Consider the following 18367-nt stretch of genomic DNA (forward strand, 5'->3'; position numbering starts at 1 on the left):
ACCATCTGACGTGGTAGTGCCATGTCATTTAAAATAATAATTAAATTAAAAAAAAAAAAGGAACCCGATTGAAATATGCGGGAAAATGGGAGGGAAAGCTCAGACCCAGAACCGAGCGAGCTGACCCATTGCCACCGAACGACGTGGAGAACTATCGAGCTGAAACTCTCTCTCTCCGGTTGGTATGTGGTCGCTGATGACGTTTTGAAACTCTCTCTCTCTTTGACCGAGCTCTAAAACTCTCTATCTCCGACCGAGCTTGCTGATGACCGAGCTGAAACTCTCTCTCTCTCCAATTCCGTTTGTGTATGTGGTCGCTGCTGTGGACGGAATGTACTGTTGCGGTTAGACGCCGTTCTCACACATCTAGATTTTAGCCGCCGAACGACGTGGGTTGGACTCGATTTCTGCTCTGCTTCTTCCACTGCCACGATTGAGTTAGATGTATTTCTTTCTCTTCCACACCTTGATTTTCTGTTATCTTCAAACATTCTATGATTTGGAAGTTGTTCTTGTTCTTATTCTGCTTGCAAAACGAATTGAAATGGCAAAATGGATCATCTTTAAGGCATTTTCAGAGCTGGAAAGCATCATTTTTGTCTAATTTGTTGTGTAATATATTTTTTTTTTCCTTTACATCCCTGAATGGTTTGAGTCCACATCTAGTCAACTTCTTGTTCCCATTAGTTTCTACACATTTTCTTATTGCTATGTGGGATGTGGATCTTAAGGTAACGGATTATTTGAATAAGTATGCTATCGATGTCTTTTATGTTGTGAGTTATACAATTGGCGATAACTAATAAAATGAAAATGCCCATGGATCTTAATTGAAATTCACGACCCCACGGTATCACTCCTTCCTTCAATGCTTTTATGATCATCCAACCTATTATTTTCGATCCTTAGGAAAGAAATATAGGCAATTTAGTATTCTGACAGTTTGTTCCCATTTATGGGGTTTAATTAAACTTATTCCTGGGTTGGGATTGAATCCCAAGTATCGAGCATGTACTATCAACTACGTGGTATCGAGCATGTCTTTTATATTTTTGTGGTAAATAACCAAATTCTATACCCTAGAAGTTGGTGCTAATGGATTGGTGATTGGTAGTCCAAAATGTCTGACATACTAGTTCGTAGATTTTAATGTGGTTGGATGTTATACAATATTGGTATTGACAAGCTGCATTATCTTCCTCTTAGCATGGAAAAAGGAAAAGAACATCTTAGCACGCTAAGACCATCTAGCTCAAATCCCTAATCTGCGGTATGTAATTTTATTTAATATATCAATAACATTAGAGTAGAGATTAGTTGATATTTATTTTCAAAATACATCAACTATTTGAAAGTATTTCATTTTAGGACATTCCATCAACTTCTCCAAACATACCAATTCACGGTTACTATGGACCAGTGCCTGCGTGGTCACCGGCTTTTCTCAATGCCAACCAATATACAAGCAACCTACAGGTGGTGGTGTCATGTTTTCCGTTATATTTTAATAACTTGGTTTGTGTCAAGAGTTTAACTTGGTCTTCTTCTTCTCCTTTTACTTCAATATTTATGTCAATTACATTTGTTTTACATAGCCCTTGAGTAGTTTGAAGATGAGTTATAAAGAAGACAATATATTGTTGAATATTTGCATAATAAACTGTCAGTCAGGGTTCTTAATCTGACCAAAATTTGGTAGTTTAGGGGCTAGATTGACAGTTTTGGTAGTTGAGATAAATCCCATTTAAAATAAATAAACATATATATATATATTTAATCAAATGGAGTAGATTTGGTAGTTTAGGGTGTACATTGGTAGAAATTAATTTAATATGCAGGAACTTTCTAACGACAGTCTCATTTGGAATTGACTTGACAGGACCAATGGAACCTGATGCTATAATGACAGTATGTTGGGAGCAGTTTTGAGGTATATTTATTTCAGAAGTAACGTACAAGTGGGAGTTAGAAGTTGATGACTTTTTAAATATGTATCAGGTTCTTCAATTTATGGGTATGTATAAGACTTTGGTCTGATGTATACAGCAATTATTATGGCAGTCAATGGAGTAGATTTTTTGTGGTTATGTTGATATATTGTAAAGAAAGTGGAAAGATGTTGATGACTTGCGTGTCATGGTAAAACTGCAGCTTTAAGGCGTTTTTGGAATTATATTGAATGATTGTATTGACATTAGAAGTTTAATGAGGAAGATGGTATTAATGACAGCTGTACGTAAATTTGTCTGTGATTTTTGTGTTGTATTTAGAATACCAAGTATGGACTTGATCAGAGCTGCCCAGCTGTGTTTGGGTAAATGTTATTGTTGTATATGCCTAGCTATGTTTGCTATTATTTATATCGAAATTGGTATGTCACCCCTGTTATTGTAGAGCGAATAATCAAGTCTAAAGGTTTGAGTTGGTCTGTTAGTTGCGTGTCAAGATTAGAGTTACCAGTTGGCCACGGTTTATACCATTAAGCTGCATTACATGGTAGTATGTACAGTCAATTACGTTCACACCAATCTGGATATTCCAAACCCAACTTACTACTTCAAAATGATTAGTTTCAGCTGCATCTCATAAATGAGAATAGCATTACAAGACCAATTACAACTTTCAAAAGGCTAATCAAGTCTAGAGAAGTTCAATTCTGTCCTGTTTTGTGCATTCACACCAACTTCTCCAAACACCTTCAGGGAATAATTACAAACTAATTCACTTCTCTAGACTCCTTCCAAGTCTAGAGTACAAAAGCCTACAAATATTCAAAAGCCAAAATAATGCAGCAGCCAACGTCCAGAAATTCAAACATCAAAATACATAAAGTCTGGAGTTCAAAACAGAAGCCAATTTCCAAAAAGAAAACAGAGTACTAATGCAGCACCCCAATACATTCGCTTTAGTGACGCTAAACGCTTCCTTTCAGAAAGTTGTGCATGACGCACCAACTCCTTCTCGAGCTGATCCACTATCTTGCGAAGGTCAATTTCCCTCTTTTCGAGAAGCTCGACTATCTTCTCGAGATCTCTCTCCTTCCGTAGCAGCTCATCAATTCTTTCTCGGAGTTGGAGCTCAATTACTTGATTACTATATGCCCATTTGAAATACTTGCAGAATGGTAATCCCTGAGCATACAAATTCAGAATATTAATGAATGCTAATAGAAATGATTAATGTACGTACAAGAATGAGCTATCCATTACCTCTGTGTTGTAGTTTGGACACCCTAAGAAGGCTCGTCCAAGATTTTTTGCAGTAGTTGAGTACTTCAATGTGGGTTTGACTTCTTAATCATAGCTTAAATACATAATAAAAAAATATAAACAATCATATTCTTAATCAGAGCTCAAAACCTTAACAATAAAAATATAAACAATCAGCTTCTTAATCAGAGCTCAAATACATAACCAAAAAAAAAAAACAATCATGGACTTAATCAAAGCTCAAATACATAACAAAAAAAAATAAAAAATCATGGACTTAATCAGAGCTTAAATACAAAACAAAAAAATATAAACAATCATATTCTTAATTAGAGCTCAAATAACAAAAAAATATAAACAATCAGGCTATTTATCAGAGCACAAAAATATAACAAAAAAACACAATTAGAAATCGATAAACCAAAACACATTAAAAGGGGGAAAAATAACCTGATTTAGGATTAGGGTTAGGGTTAGGGTTAGGGTTTCGGTGCTATGTGGGCTTCACATTGTAGATGTGGTGGAGAAGATAACAAGGCTTCGTGGCTCTGGTATGTGGGTTGAAATCGGGTTTGTCGTTCTTGGCTATTCGGGTATGTGGTTCGTTCGTGGCTCTTCAGTAGGTTTGTGGGTCTTGGGTTTGAGAAAAAGACGAAGACCTTGGTGCCTACGGGGACTGCTATGTGGACTTCACATTCTAGATCTGGTAGAGGTCGCCATCGTTTCTTATGGATTTGTGTTTCGTGGGTATTCGGTATGACCGGTTGCAAGTAGACCAGTTGTTGGGTCTTCGGAGAGGATGAAGACAAAGAACAAACAAAATCAAAGAACAAAAGGTCTCGATTTGGATGGAAGGCAGGATCTGGAAGACGATGGAAATGGAGGGTCGCGGTGAGGAGGGTCTTCGGGAGGGGGAGAAAGTGAAATGAGTCGAAATCGAAAGTGAAATGAGTCATCGAGTACGGGGTTGTTTTTCATTCAAATTCACAACGACGCCGTTTTCATTTATTTGCCACATAGGACACGGGGGTTCCGCGAGGGTTACGCGAGCGGTTGCAAGTAGACTTTTTGAAATACAAAAGATGGTGCGTCAGTTGGGGTTCGCCACGCGATAGGACAAAATGGGAAAAAAAAATCACAAATGGGCTAGATCGGAATATAGAAGAAAGAAAAATATTGTTTAAAAAAAAAAATTGAACATTAGATGTTATTACAATTAATTAGAACATACAAAAATGTTAGATGAAAATTCTGTTCCTCTAATATTTGCATTTATATATATAGTAGATATTTTTATCATTTTTTTTATATTTTTTTAAAAACATATATGTTGATTATATCTTTGTTTTAGTTGCGTCCATCATTGGAATCTTTACGTTAATTTTTTCAAGAAAAATGATATATAAATTTATGGTTTTGGTCCAAACCGTTTTAAGTGCAATATTAATTAATGATTGCGTACAAACTGCTTTAATTAATGACTTTAGTAATAAATAACCAAAGGCCAACGTAGACTTAAAAACACATTTCTTTGCGTACATGAGTCCAGTACTACTTAGTGCCATTGTTTCCAAACTTTGGTGACAAAATTCCAAAAGCTTGATAAACGGTAGCTTATTAGTGCAAATACTATAACGAGAACTAAAAAGTATAAATTAGTGTTTCCAATGTTTTTCAATTTTTTTTTTTTTGGTTCTTTTACAATCTCTTATTTTATTTTATTTTGTTTCTCTTATTTGTTTTGTTAAAAATAGTATTCATAATAAATTTCATTTAATGTATTATTAGTTTCCTTCCAAATTTTTTCCTATAAATACTGAATTTATTTATTTCATTTGTTATTATTGTTAAATTGTTTTTTCTTTTTTCTTTTTTCTTTTTTTTTACAGATTTGCTACTTTTGTTTGTCCTCTACTTTCTGGTATGTTCTCTTCTATTTCATTTGAAAAAATGTTATTCAATTTTTTTACATTTATATAAATCTACTTGTAGTCAAGATAAATTGTTGTAATTATATGTTTGTTGTATGAATATTTTATTTTGTCATGATATTGATTTTTTAAAAGAAATTTTTTCTATTGTAAGATCTACTATCTTGTTTGGTTCACTTAATATAATCTATATGAAATTATTTTGAATTAATTATTTTCTTCTTTTGCTTTTACTATAAATGCTTATAATATTTGTTATGCATATATGTCGCTATATATCTACCCACATTTTTTATATGTTTTCAAATATTTTTTAAATTACGATCTGAAATTAACACGGAATTTATAATCTTCTATAACTTTATGCCAACTAATAAGATGACATTATTATGTCTGCATTGGAATAGCCTGCATCGCATTCTTTTTATCTCACTGTCATTTGGATTTCCTTGATTATTAGCACTACAGTTTCCATTATTTCTAAACATGATGAAAGGTTTCTACAAATTAACTACAAACTAAAAACAATAAGCATCTGTCTAAGAATAAAATAATCACAAATGATGTATGAGAAAGTTTTCGTAAAGGACTTGGTTCAAAAATTACCAAGGCCACTACAGAGAATTCTATTTAAATTGATTGTTCTATACAATGGTCGTGTCTAAAAGAATCTAGAAAATAAGTACAGAATATACAAAGAAGGAAAGAAAATAATTACAATAAACTGGAATGGTAAAATGGTGGAATGCTGCACATGTCACGGAAGGATCTTAGAAGACTGTCAAGTGGCTATTGATTGTGCGGAACTGCTATTAAGGTGTTGCAGATTTACATGCTGATTTACTGTTATGTTAACATCCCCCCGCAAGTGAATTGGGGGCTCAGAAACCATGAGCTTGTCTCGCAGGAGGCAAAACCGAGAGGAGGAAAGACCTTTGGTGAAGAGGTCAGCTAATTGATCAACAGTGGAAATGAAACGAATGGAAACATCTCGGTTTTGAACCTTCTCACGTATGAAATGAACATCAACTTCGACATGCTTAGTACGAGCATGAAACACCGGATTCGAAGCAAGAGAGATAGCTCCAAGATTATCACAATGAATAATAGGAGGAAAAGATAAGGAGATACGTAAATCTTTAAGAACCATTCGAATCCAGTAAACTTCAGCTGTGGTCATGGCAAGAGCGCGATATTCAGCCTCGGTACTCGATCGGGAAACAACCGATTGCTTCTTAGCACACCACGAGACCAAGCAAGGACCAAGAAAGACTCCATAGCCGGTAGTAGATCTGCGATCATCAGGATCGCCTGCCCAATCAGAGTCGGTAAAAGCATGTAAGTCAAGAGAACCACGTGTATAGTACAATCCATGATCTATAGTGCCCTTCAAGTAGCGTAAAACACGCTTGGCTGATGACCAATGTGCAGTGGTGGGAGAATGAAGATGCTGGCATAACTGATTCACTGAGTAGGCAATTTCAGGACGAGTGAGGGTGCAATATTGGAGAGCCCCCACAATTTGACGATACTCAGTGATATCTTCAAGAGGATCCCCCGAGGTAGAGGAGAGTTTGCCACCTGTAAGACATGGAGCAGTGTAGGGCTTGGCTCCAAGCATTTTAGCACGATGTAGCACATCAAGGATGTACTTACTTTGCCGAAGGTGGAGGCCATGAGAGTCCCGAAACACTTGGATTCCAAGAAAAAAAGTAAGAAGACCCAAATCCTTCAATGCAAACTCTATGTGAAGTTTAGCAATTAAGGAGGATATAAAAGAATCACTAGAACCCGTGATTAGTATATCATCAACATAAATTAAAATGTAAATGAGAACACCACCATGTTGATAAGTAAAAAGTGAATGATCCACTTGAGACCCAATAAAGCCAAGATCCACAAGAGATTGAGATAATCGTTTGAACCAAGCTCGAGGGGCTTGTTTAAGCCCATAAAGGGCTTTGTTGAGTTTACACACATAATCAGGAAAATTATGATCAACATAGCCACGAGGTTGTTCAATAAAAACTTCTTCATCAATGGTGCCATGTAGAAAGGCATTAGAAACATCCAATTGGCGTATGGGCCAACCAAAGTGAACGGCAATGGCTAAGACAAGTCGAACCGTGGCAGGTTTGATAACGGGACTGAACGTCTCTGAATAATCAATTCCATGAACTTGTTCAAAGCCTTTGGCGACCAATCTAGCCTTGCGACGATCAAGGCTCCCATCCTCTTTGTGTTTTGTTTTGTATACCCACTTAGTGTCAATGATGTGTTGGTCAAGGGGACGAGGACAAAGAGTCCACGTATTGTTTTTAATTAACGCAGCATATTCCTGATCCATAGCAGCTCTCCACTCTTCAGAAATTATGGCTTGGGAAAAGGTTTTTGGTGCAGATAAAGAGATGGTGGTGTTAAGGGCAAGGGGTGGATATTTTGTTGAGTAAAGGGAGGTGTAGTCGGGAAAGGACTTTGGGCGTAGGGAGCCCGTTTGAGAACGTGTGATCATGCGTGTATGGTTTTCAGGAGGAATGGATGAGTGAGTGTCGGGTAAGGAAATCTCAAGGGAGGTATTTGGTGTGTTAGGAATATTGTGGGGGATAGCGTTAGAGGGAGATGAGGAAGAATCGGTTAGGGGCAAAATTATAGGAGTGTTGAAAGTGGAGTGAGGTTGGGAATTAATGTTATCCGAATTATGGGAATTATGTTCGGATGGAATTTCCGTGGATGAGGATGTAACGGGAATTATGGGAGGATTGAGTGTATCATTTAATATGGATTGAGCCGAAGAGTGGGAGGAATTGTCGGTTGTAGGGGCTGTTGTGTTTTGGTTAAATTGGATTGGGAGAGATTCGGTTAAGGGAAGAGATATTTGAGTGGTCAAAGAATTATTATTGGGATGAGAAATGGAAGGTGACGTGAGATGAGTAGGTGAATGAGAGAATATATGGTCGGTGAAGGAAAGTGAATTTGAATTGGAATTTTGAGGATCATTGACCAAATAAAGTTGATTTGGTGTAATGGGAGAAGGTGTCGTGATCAAGTGGGGTAGAGAGAGATTTTCGGTGAGAGGATGCCTTTGGGAAGAGCTGGAGGTTCGTGAGGTGTCCACCTGTTTCTGTGCAGGAAATAAATTCTCATCAAAAACTACATGTCGGGACAAATAGACCTTTTTGGATATAGGATCAAGACACCGATATCCCTTATGGTTAGAAGAATACCCTAAGAAAATACATTGTTTGCTTCGAAATGCAAGTTTGTTAGGTGCAAAGGGTCTCAAGAGAGGGTAACAAGCACAACCAAACATCCTAAGTTGGGAATAATTAGGAGATTTTCGAAACAACTTGCTATAGGGTGACTCAAATTTTAACAAGGGAGTTGGGAGACGATTAATAAGGTGGATAGCAGTGGAAAATGCATCAACCCAAAAGGACGTAGGGAGATTGGACTGAGCGAGGAGAGAGAGTCCAATTTCCATGATATGACGGTGTTTACGCTCAGCAATCCCATTTTGTTGGGACGTATAAGGACAAGTTAAACGATGGTGAATTCCATTTGAATTTAGAAATGAGACAAATTGTTTGGATGTGAATTCACCACCATTATCGGACTGGAATTGTTTAATTTTGCAAGAAAAAAGGTTCTCAACAAGAAGTTTGAATTTGACAAAGCAAGAATAAACATCTGATTTATGAGAAATAGGGTACAACCATGTAAATCTAGAATAGTCGTCAATAAAAATTACATAATAGAGACAACCACCTTGAGACTTAATAGGTGATACCCATACATCAGAATGAATAATTTCTAGAGGACCTAGAGACACCCGATCGGAGTCATGAAAAGGAAGCTTTTTGCTTTTTCCCAACTGACAAGCAGAACAGAGATAATCTTTGTTAGTCGACCCTTGAAGAGGAAGTTTGAAAGAATCTATGACCCGCTTGGTAATTGGAGCTGAGGGGTGTCCTAGTCTTGCATGCCACACTTCTAAGGAAGTCTTAACACCAAAAAGGGCTACTTGTCCACGACACTTATTTATGCTATTTTTGTTGAGATGCACAGGATAGAGGCCACCTTCACTCGGACCCTCCAGAAGGATGGTTCCTGTTTTGTTGTCCTTAACAAAGTAATGAGAATTCGTTAGAACAAAAAAACAATCATTGTCAATGCAAAATTGATTTATGGAAAGAAGATTGGCCATGGCATTGGGGCAATGTAAAACACGGTTGAAAGTCAAATTTGTTTGTGGAGTGTGCAGAGAAAAGGAACCTGTGTTTTGAATAGTAAGACCATTACCATTACCCACGGCTACCGTCTCGGTGCCACCATAAGTCTCCTAAAGAGTGAGATTAGCCAAATCATTAGTAATATGCTGGTTGGCTCCACTATCAGCGTACCAAGTGCCATCTTCATGAAGAGTATTGCTATTGGCCACCATCGCTGCAAGTTGAGAAGGTGGGTGCCTTCCTTGATAGCTATAATCCATCCTGTGAAAACAGTCCAAAGCATTGTGATTAGTCTTACCACAAATCTGGCATGGTGCTCGCATAGGAGGAAAAAGGCTTTGCTGAGTAGAACTCTGTGGGAAAGAGTTTTGATGGGAAGGTTCACTGCGGATATTCTACTGCTGTGCAACGGGTCCAAAGTTCTTAGATTTTGGTTGCGAGTTCCTTTGTGGAAAATAATTTCGATTAGGTGGGAAGTTGTTGTTACGAGACTTCTTCGGACCATTTTGAAAATGGCCTTTGGAAGGTGCCATCATAGCAAAACTCTGTTGTTCCACGGTTCCATAGTTTTGATTTTCAATGAGAATCTCATAAGACAAGAGTTCCGATTGAAAATCATCCAAGCTCATCATGTTGTTCCGTAAGGCAAAGGAACACGAGACAATGAAGGGATTAAAAGAAGGGTTGAGACCTCCTATAATATAGGAGATTAGATCCTCCTCTTCTACGGGCTTCCCAGCAGCTGCCAAGTTATCAGCACATATCTTGGCGGTGTTTAGAAATTCAGTGCAACTCATTCCTCCTTGGCGCAAACTCTGCAATTTCCGTTTGAGAGTGCTAACCCGAGAACGCGCATGAGATGCGTATTTATTAGCCAAAGTTGTCCATACTTGCTTTGCCGAGTTTAAGCCATACACAGACGGTAAAACATGGTTAGCAAGTGTGGAGTTGAGTAACCCAAGAACAAACTGGTCCTTCTTGTGCCAGATCAAGAAGGCAGGGTTGATCTCAATCAAAGGTTTGCCTTGAGAATCGGACAGGTGCTTCTCTGGGCACGGTTCAGATCCATCCACGAAGCCCACGAGATCGTGACTTCTTAGTGCAGGTAGACACTGAGAAATCCAATTCAAATAATTCTCACCATCCATTTTCACCGAGATGAGTTGGACTACATTCGGTGCATTGAAAACAAGTGGAGTGGAAGAACTGGAGGACGCCATTTGCTAGCTACAGGATCAAGCGTGAGCAAAATGCTCTGATACCAAGAAAGTTTTCGTAAAGGACTTGGTTCAAAAATTACCAAGGCCACTACAGAGAATTCTATTTAAATTGATTGTTCTATACAATGGTCGTGTCTAAAAGAATCTAGAAAATAAGTACAGAATATACAAAGAAGGAAAGAAAATAATTACAATAAACTGGAATGGTAAAATGGTGGAATGCTCCACATGTCACGGAAGGATCTTAGAAGACTGTCAAGTGGCTACTGATTGTGCGGAACTGCTATTAAGGTGTTGCAGATTTACATGCTGATTTACTGCTATGTTAACAGTATGTACAATTATTTGACTGAATATCCTCAAGTACAACAATAAATTCAAATTTGTTGTAGGGCAGTGAACTAATAGTGAACAAACTCTTATGTCCATCATAAGCTTCTTTACTGCTAAGTCAATGTCATAAGTCTTCTGCACCCTATCAATCACCCTTCTGCTAAAATTAAAAAAACTAATCGACCATATTCACTGAGATTAAAAAAATTAATCAACAAGGTGGTGGCTGGGACAGTGGAACCAAATCAAGCACTTACTTTGGGGTCTGCAACAACCAGGACTCAAGTAGCAGTGCTCTCACTGGTGGTCGGAACAAGGGAATCGTATCAACGAATGAAGATGGTGCAAATAGGGAAAACAACTGGGGATGAACAAATGCTTTTGGTGGGAACAAGTGTGGCAAATCGACATTAGCCACGGAAATTAAAGAAACTAATCAGCAAGGGACTGGCTAGAACAACCAAAATTTAGGTTGTGATCGAGGGACGAGTACAGAGATTAGAGGTGATGGTGGAGATAATGTTGTTTTGATTAGAGTTTTTGTTCATCTTTTGCCTTTCGTTTCCATGGTGGAAAGAATCTAATACGTAAAGAAGTAGTACATATTTTTGGACTATATCTATCAATTCATTAGTTTGGCTCAAAGGACGAGACACAATGGAAATATTATGTCATCAAATATATGTAATATATAGTATTCCGGATCCCCTCTTCCATAATAAATGGTTAGGTTAAATTTTATATATATATATATATATATAATAAGACAGGTTGGGTGAAGTGGTGGGATATATATCACGGGACGAATCTTGCCAATTAATCCATATTATTTGTTTACACGTTGTACGTACGTACTCAATCCGTAGTAGTGTTCTTTTATTATTATTATTAAATTTCATGGTCCTTCATGTTGCTAAAGTTGCCATAAAATAATTCTATAAAGTAATTATTTTGAGAAAATGATAAACCCTATAATTATTTTATAACTGATAATCATGTAAATTAAAAATATTTTTTTTAATAAAGTGGCATTATAATTGCTGCTTGATGTGGAGGCATCATTTACCTTCCTGCAGATCTTTATTTCCATTCCTGTACATTATAGTGCCATTGTTTGTGGCTGTTTGAAGCCAATCCAAAATTTTTATGCAGGCAGTAGGTTGTTTATTGCCTGAAATTTGTGTATGCCTGTTATTGACTTCATGGATTGAATTCATTGCATTAAGAGTATATGCCGAACAGGCTTAATACCAAGTGCTTGTAGTCTTAATAGCTTATAACAATTCTATAATTTTTTTAAGTAATAAAATAGATGCTGAAATTAGTGTTCATGAAATTAGTGCTTCTTGGTTGCAATAAAATAGATGCTAGTGCTTCTTTTCATTTCCAGACTTTTAAGTGCAGCCATTTAAGAATATATTGCCATCATCAAGAGCATTAATGACATATATCTTCAAGCAAGGATGTTATAAAGTGCATTGATAAAATAAAAATTTTCTATATAATCATTTTTACAGTACGTATTCTTTTATGCACTTTATTAATATGATTAGTTGTGTATTAAAAAAATTAATGTGGTCAATCATATTAGTAAAATTTACAAAGAGTATACAAAAGTAACTGTATAGAAATTTACTCTTGATATAATTGTTTTTGTTAAAGTGATAGATATAAATATTTGACCAGTTTTCACTTTGCAATTTGGTGCCACTAGAAGAAGTTGGTGGGGTTGCCCAAATAAAAATTGGTTCAACAACAATGGTAGCTGACCATTCCTGAAATGTTCAGGCCTCTCTACTATCATTCACTCCATAAAAGGTTTTCGAGTCGTTGTTGATCTGTCCAAAGGACATAAAGGTAGAGTTGCTATATTATTTATGGTATGTCTCATTATGTAGCATCGTGTTTAAGGTTTATGACATCATCGGCCTATAACATCCACAATACTTGGAGCGTTTATTCTGGTTCTAGTAACAAATTCTTATTGAACTAAATCAAAGAATAGTTAACACAGTACAGGACTTTATAAATAAGCAATAATCTGTACAGCTATCATAGACTTTATTATGAGTAATTAGGCCATCAATATGTACGTATATATATATATATATAATATAGATAGATAGATGGATGGATGGATAGATGGATATTCAACACGGAGGATATATATCGGTTAGAACTCAATGGATACTTTGCAGAAAAATAATTTTGGTTGATTAAACCATGATGAAGAGAGACTCTGGTAATTGGCATATAACTAATTAAGCTACACTAGAGGTGATTCTCATTTCCTAGGAAAGATATTTGGTAGATCTTCTTAGGCCTCGTTTGGATTTAGAGATGAGATGAGATGATTTTAAATGAATAATAAGAATTAAATAAATTATTATTATTATTATTATTTTGAGACTTGAAAAAATTGAATTGTTTATTATATTAGTGTTAGCATGAAAGGCACCTCGAGTGTAGCCTAAAGAAAGTGTGCAATTCATGAATTGGCACATAGAATTTCTAAAACTTGGTCATTCTTATCTAATTCATGTTTCTATCAAGCATGAAAGACAAAAGTATGACCCAAAAAATTCAGGTATATAGTCACTTAATTAGAAATTGAAACAAATTCCTCCTTGGAAAAATTTAATATACATGTTAGTCTTTCAACATTGTTAAGTACTCATCATATATATAATAAAAAAGTGAGGCGTCTAAATGATATTGAACCAACTCCTACTTCATTTTTAATCCAGTTTTTATAGCCTAAATGTCCAAACAACAACAGCTACACATTTTCAAACGACACACAACAAGTTTAACAACAGCTCAATCGATTTTAACCAAACAAGCAACAAAATAAAGTTTCATCACTTGAACCACAAATATATAACACCGAAGTTTCTCTTCCTTTTCATGCATGCTCACTTGAACCAACAAGTAGTACTTTATTAGAAAAGCATAATTTTTTTTATATATAAAAGCAGAAGTCATTAAATGCATGCAAGCATGCACAGATTTTTTAGACACAGATTTTTTTTACTAAATGCATGCAAGCATAATATTATTTTTTTAGACACAGATTTTTTTAACTAAATGCATGAAAAGCATAATATTATTTTTTTAGACACAGATTTTTTTAACTAAATCAATAAACTCTTTGGAACTCAACCAAAGACAAGCACAAAATCTCTTACCTCCATTGAAGATTAACCAAGGATAAACTTTTCAGCATGAATGGGAATGGAGACTCACATCAGCCTCGGTTGAAGATGAAACTAGATGATCGTCTAAAGAAAATTAAAAATTGAGTTAGATGGATAATAAACCGAATTAGATAGATATTAAAAAAAATATTTCACGTTTCAAACTTACCTTCAAGGTCTATCGACTGTATGTATTCTTCCAAATCCCGAATGTTAATTGGTTTGGTCCTTAACCAATTTTGAGTGCAAATGAGAGCTTCAACAGTCTCTGGAGACAAGGAACTCCTAAAAGGATCCAATATGCGTCCTCCAGTACTAAATGCGGACTCCGAGGCAACAGTGGAAATGGGGGTGGCTAACACATCACGTGCTACCTCAGCAAGGACAGGATAGTTAACGGCATTAATTCTCCACCAATCTAAGATATCAAAAACCGAGCGAGTCGTCTATACACTTCTCAGAAAAATATCTATCTAGCTCCGATCTAAACTCCGTAACACACCGTTCCTTAAGAAAGTTGGTAAACATGATCTTAAATTTAGTAGGTGCTGGCTCATTACCAATATTTATATTAGTGCTGCTTGGCCTTCCTTGAGCCACATTAGAACTCCTCCCCACTAGCCACACGAAATGTGTTATACTGCTCAATCAAAGCGGCCTAAAAGGAGTTTAACCATGTCCTCTATCTTATTCGCCAACTCACACCCTCTGCATTTTTGCAACCAGAAATTCATTGCCATCATTTTATATCGTGGATCAAGCACAAAAGCAACATATATCATCAAGTTGAACCTATTTGTGCTATCCCAATACTTCTCATACTTGTTTCTCATATTTATGCCCATAGTACTAGTGATAATATCATCACTCAAGCACATATCATTTAATGTATCCTCAATTGTGTAAAGTTGCTCAAAATAAACATTAGCTGTCACATACAAAGAACCAGAAATGCTCAATGTAACATCATAAAAAACTTTCAGCAACTCCACAAAAATCTGTGCATTTTTCCAATCATTGCTTGTGGGGTTCAAGAATTGGTCATCCACAAACGCATATTGTTCAAAGGCTTGTTTGTGTTTTTCAGCGGTACTCAACATCAAATATGTAGAGTTCCATCTAGTAGGAACATCCAAGCAAATCATCCTCCCACTAATTTTTTCCTTTACCGCACAAGCCTTGAACTTGGCAAATCTTGAAGGTGAGGATTTCACATACCGGACAGCATCCCTTCAAGCCGTCCATAACAATCAGATTCAATATATGGGCAGCACATCGCATGTGAAGAAATTCACCACCCAGTATAGTACGATCATGGTCTTTTATTCTCCTCCTCATATAATCAACAGCAACATCATTTGAGGATGCATTATCAACTGTGATGGTTAAAATTTTATCAATACCCCATTCATGCAATCCTGAGTTTAACACTCTCCCAATGGTTTCGCCCCTATGGTCAGGAATTTGGCAAAACTTAAGTATTTTTTTGTGCAATCTCCAATTGCAATCAATAAAATGTGCGGTAATGCACATGTAGTTCAGATTTTGCACCGACGTCCAAGTATCGGTGGTAAGACAAATTCTTTGACCATCCAACAATTTTTTTAACTGTATCTTCTCTTCTTTATACAGTTTAATACAATCCCTTTTTAAAGTGCCTCGGGATGGCAAAGTAAATCGAGACTCTAAATCCGTTACATATTCAATAAAACCTTCATGCTCCACAAGCCTAAAAGGCAATTCGCATCTAATAAAATACTTAGCGGTTGACACCCTAAGTTTTTCTGCATCGTACTTTACTAGGACTTGTGGACTACACACTCTTCCCTCCGCATCCCTCTTAACACTAGAGGATTGACTTCTTCCAACTCCTTTAACTCTAAGAGGGGAAGTTTCACATGCATTCTGGAGGTGGTGTAACATAGATGAAGTGCCATTTTTGTAGTGGCAACTGTATAGCTTAGCGCAATAATTGCACTGAGCTTTTGGGTTATCGTGGTCAATAGGTTGCACTCTAGTATAGTGTTCCCATACCACAGATTGGTTGCTTGGTTTTTTTTTTGGATTTCTTGGGTAAAGGTGGGATGGAACGGGTAGGTTATTGTGTATGTGTGGATGAAGAAGGGATTGGAAGAGTCCCAAGCTCCTCTACATCCAATGGAATAGAAGAAGAGTCGCCAACCCCTTGGGTTATACCGACATTACAGCTCACAGAATCTTCTTCCATCTGTTAAAGTTACAAAAAAAAAAAAAAAAGGAAATTAAAACACAAGTATGACAGAGAAACTCTTGAAACTCAAAATGAGTTGGTATTTCTTTTGAATGTTTGATAAACATTATGTGATTAATTTTCTTTGCTTTAAAACTTATAAAATGTCTAAATGTGCAGCAAAACCAGCATAATGTAACAGTACATAACTTGAAAAACACAAGCAGCAGAACAAACTACAAACAAAACAAAAACTAAAACAGCCAGATTCCAACAGCATATCCAGTCCCACATTGGAAATATGAAAGCCTACAAAGATCGGGTAGTTATAAAGGTAGTCAGGTGTTAATTCCAACAGCCTATTGATACTGGAGCACTACATGACATGGTTCTAACAAGGATAGCATGAATTTTAGAGAGAGTTTGTAATACTTAAGTCTCAAATCGAGAATATGAATAACCCTCGCTTCTCTGCTTATATTTTTGGTTTCTCCGTCCCTCTCTCTAATCTTTTGCTTTCTATTTAAATTTGGCAACATATTAGCATATACATTGGATTACAACTCTGAAGCAAAGCGGTTGACTATCTTCATTGGTTTAATATGTGATTGTTTGATGCGTATTAGCACCAATAGATGCTTAATTTAGGCCACCTTTTTTAAAAAGAAATTAGAAGCAATTCTTGTAGGCCACCTTTTTACTTTTGTGAATACGAATACATATAAGATGTAGAACTACAGTCTACAAGTCTAGAACAAATGACTTTAAGCAGAGCAAAAGGAAAACAAAATAAAAGAATTGAGAAACCAACGTGCCAAGATGATCACATGAATGACTGTTTGTTTAAGTATGCGACGTTGTGTTCCTCTTGCATAATTGTAAATCAAATAAACATAACACAATAAATATCAGCACCAAATTGTGGTAGAACCGTCAAAGGATGTTCAAGAAAACATCACAGAGGAAGGAAAACATGTTTGTGAGATGCACCTCTTCCTTCCTATGAAGAGAAGTCAAGTTGTAGGAGATGCTAGCGAGAACCTACACAACATCACCTTCCATTTTCACCAAATTGGAAATAAAGTAGAACTATAGAGGACGAGGCTAAAAATGAACCTTATCAGCACAGATTTAAAAGCCTTTTTACTCAGTATGAGTTCACATCCAAACATAGTTCTACTCTGTCATGTGTTATCTTCAATTGAAATCCTTCTCTACCCTCAGATTTAAAAGTATTACCAAAATACTCAGATGAAAGGGATCATGATCATGTGGAACAAAAGGCTGAAATATATTAGTTTCTAATGGGGTTAGATAATGATTATATTAATGAAGGAGCTAATCGATCCATTATCTAAAGCAAAAGTGTCCATGCCATTGATAATGATGCATTAGCTTTATCATTGGTGCATCCTTTAGGTAGAAGTTGATTAAACTACCATCAGGAAATCAAAGTTTTTCTTAACTTTTATCAACTTTATCAACCTTTAGGATCCTTTATTGCTGACTGCACTTCTATTTTATTAATCTGTGGGACTTTGGTTTATTAACTTTCTTGAATTTTGAAACTTTACAGAATCTTCCCGATAGGAAAGAGGTATATCAGCAAAACTATACAGAATGCAATATCCAATCAAGTAGAAGCAGGACACGGTAAAAAAAATAAAGAAACCGAAATCACACCCAAATCAGAAACCCAAAACAAATCACACCCAAAATCAGAAACCACACCAACCAAATCACACCCACTAAAAAAACCACACCATAAACTAAAGAAACCGAAATGGAAGAAGAGTTTATCAAAAACTAACCTGATTTGTAGTGTTTCTGAGGATGACCAGATGAAACGACGACAAGATGACGGCGATGATGGGATGACGGCGACGACGGGATGACGGCGGCGACGGGATGAGGCTAGGGTTTCGGGAAGATTCTTTGAGAGAGAGAGAGAGAGAGAGAGAGAGAGAGAGAGAGAGTCAGATTGGGGGGGGGGGGGGAATCGAGCTGCCGAAGGGATATCCAATGTCAAAACGGCGTCG

This window comes from Carya illinoinensis, chromosome 3 (assembly GCF_018687715.1).
Source record: "Carya illinoinensis cultivar Pawnee chromosome 3, C.illinoinensisPawnee_v1, whole genome shotgun sequence".
NCBI lineage: Eukaryota > Viridiplantae > Streptophyta > Magnoliopsida > Fagales > Juglandaceae > Carya > Carya illinoinensis.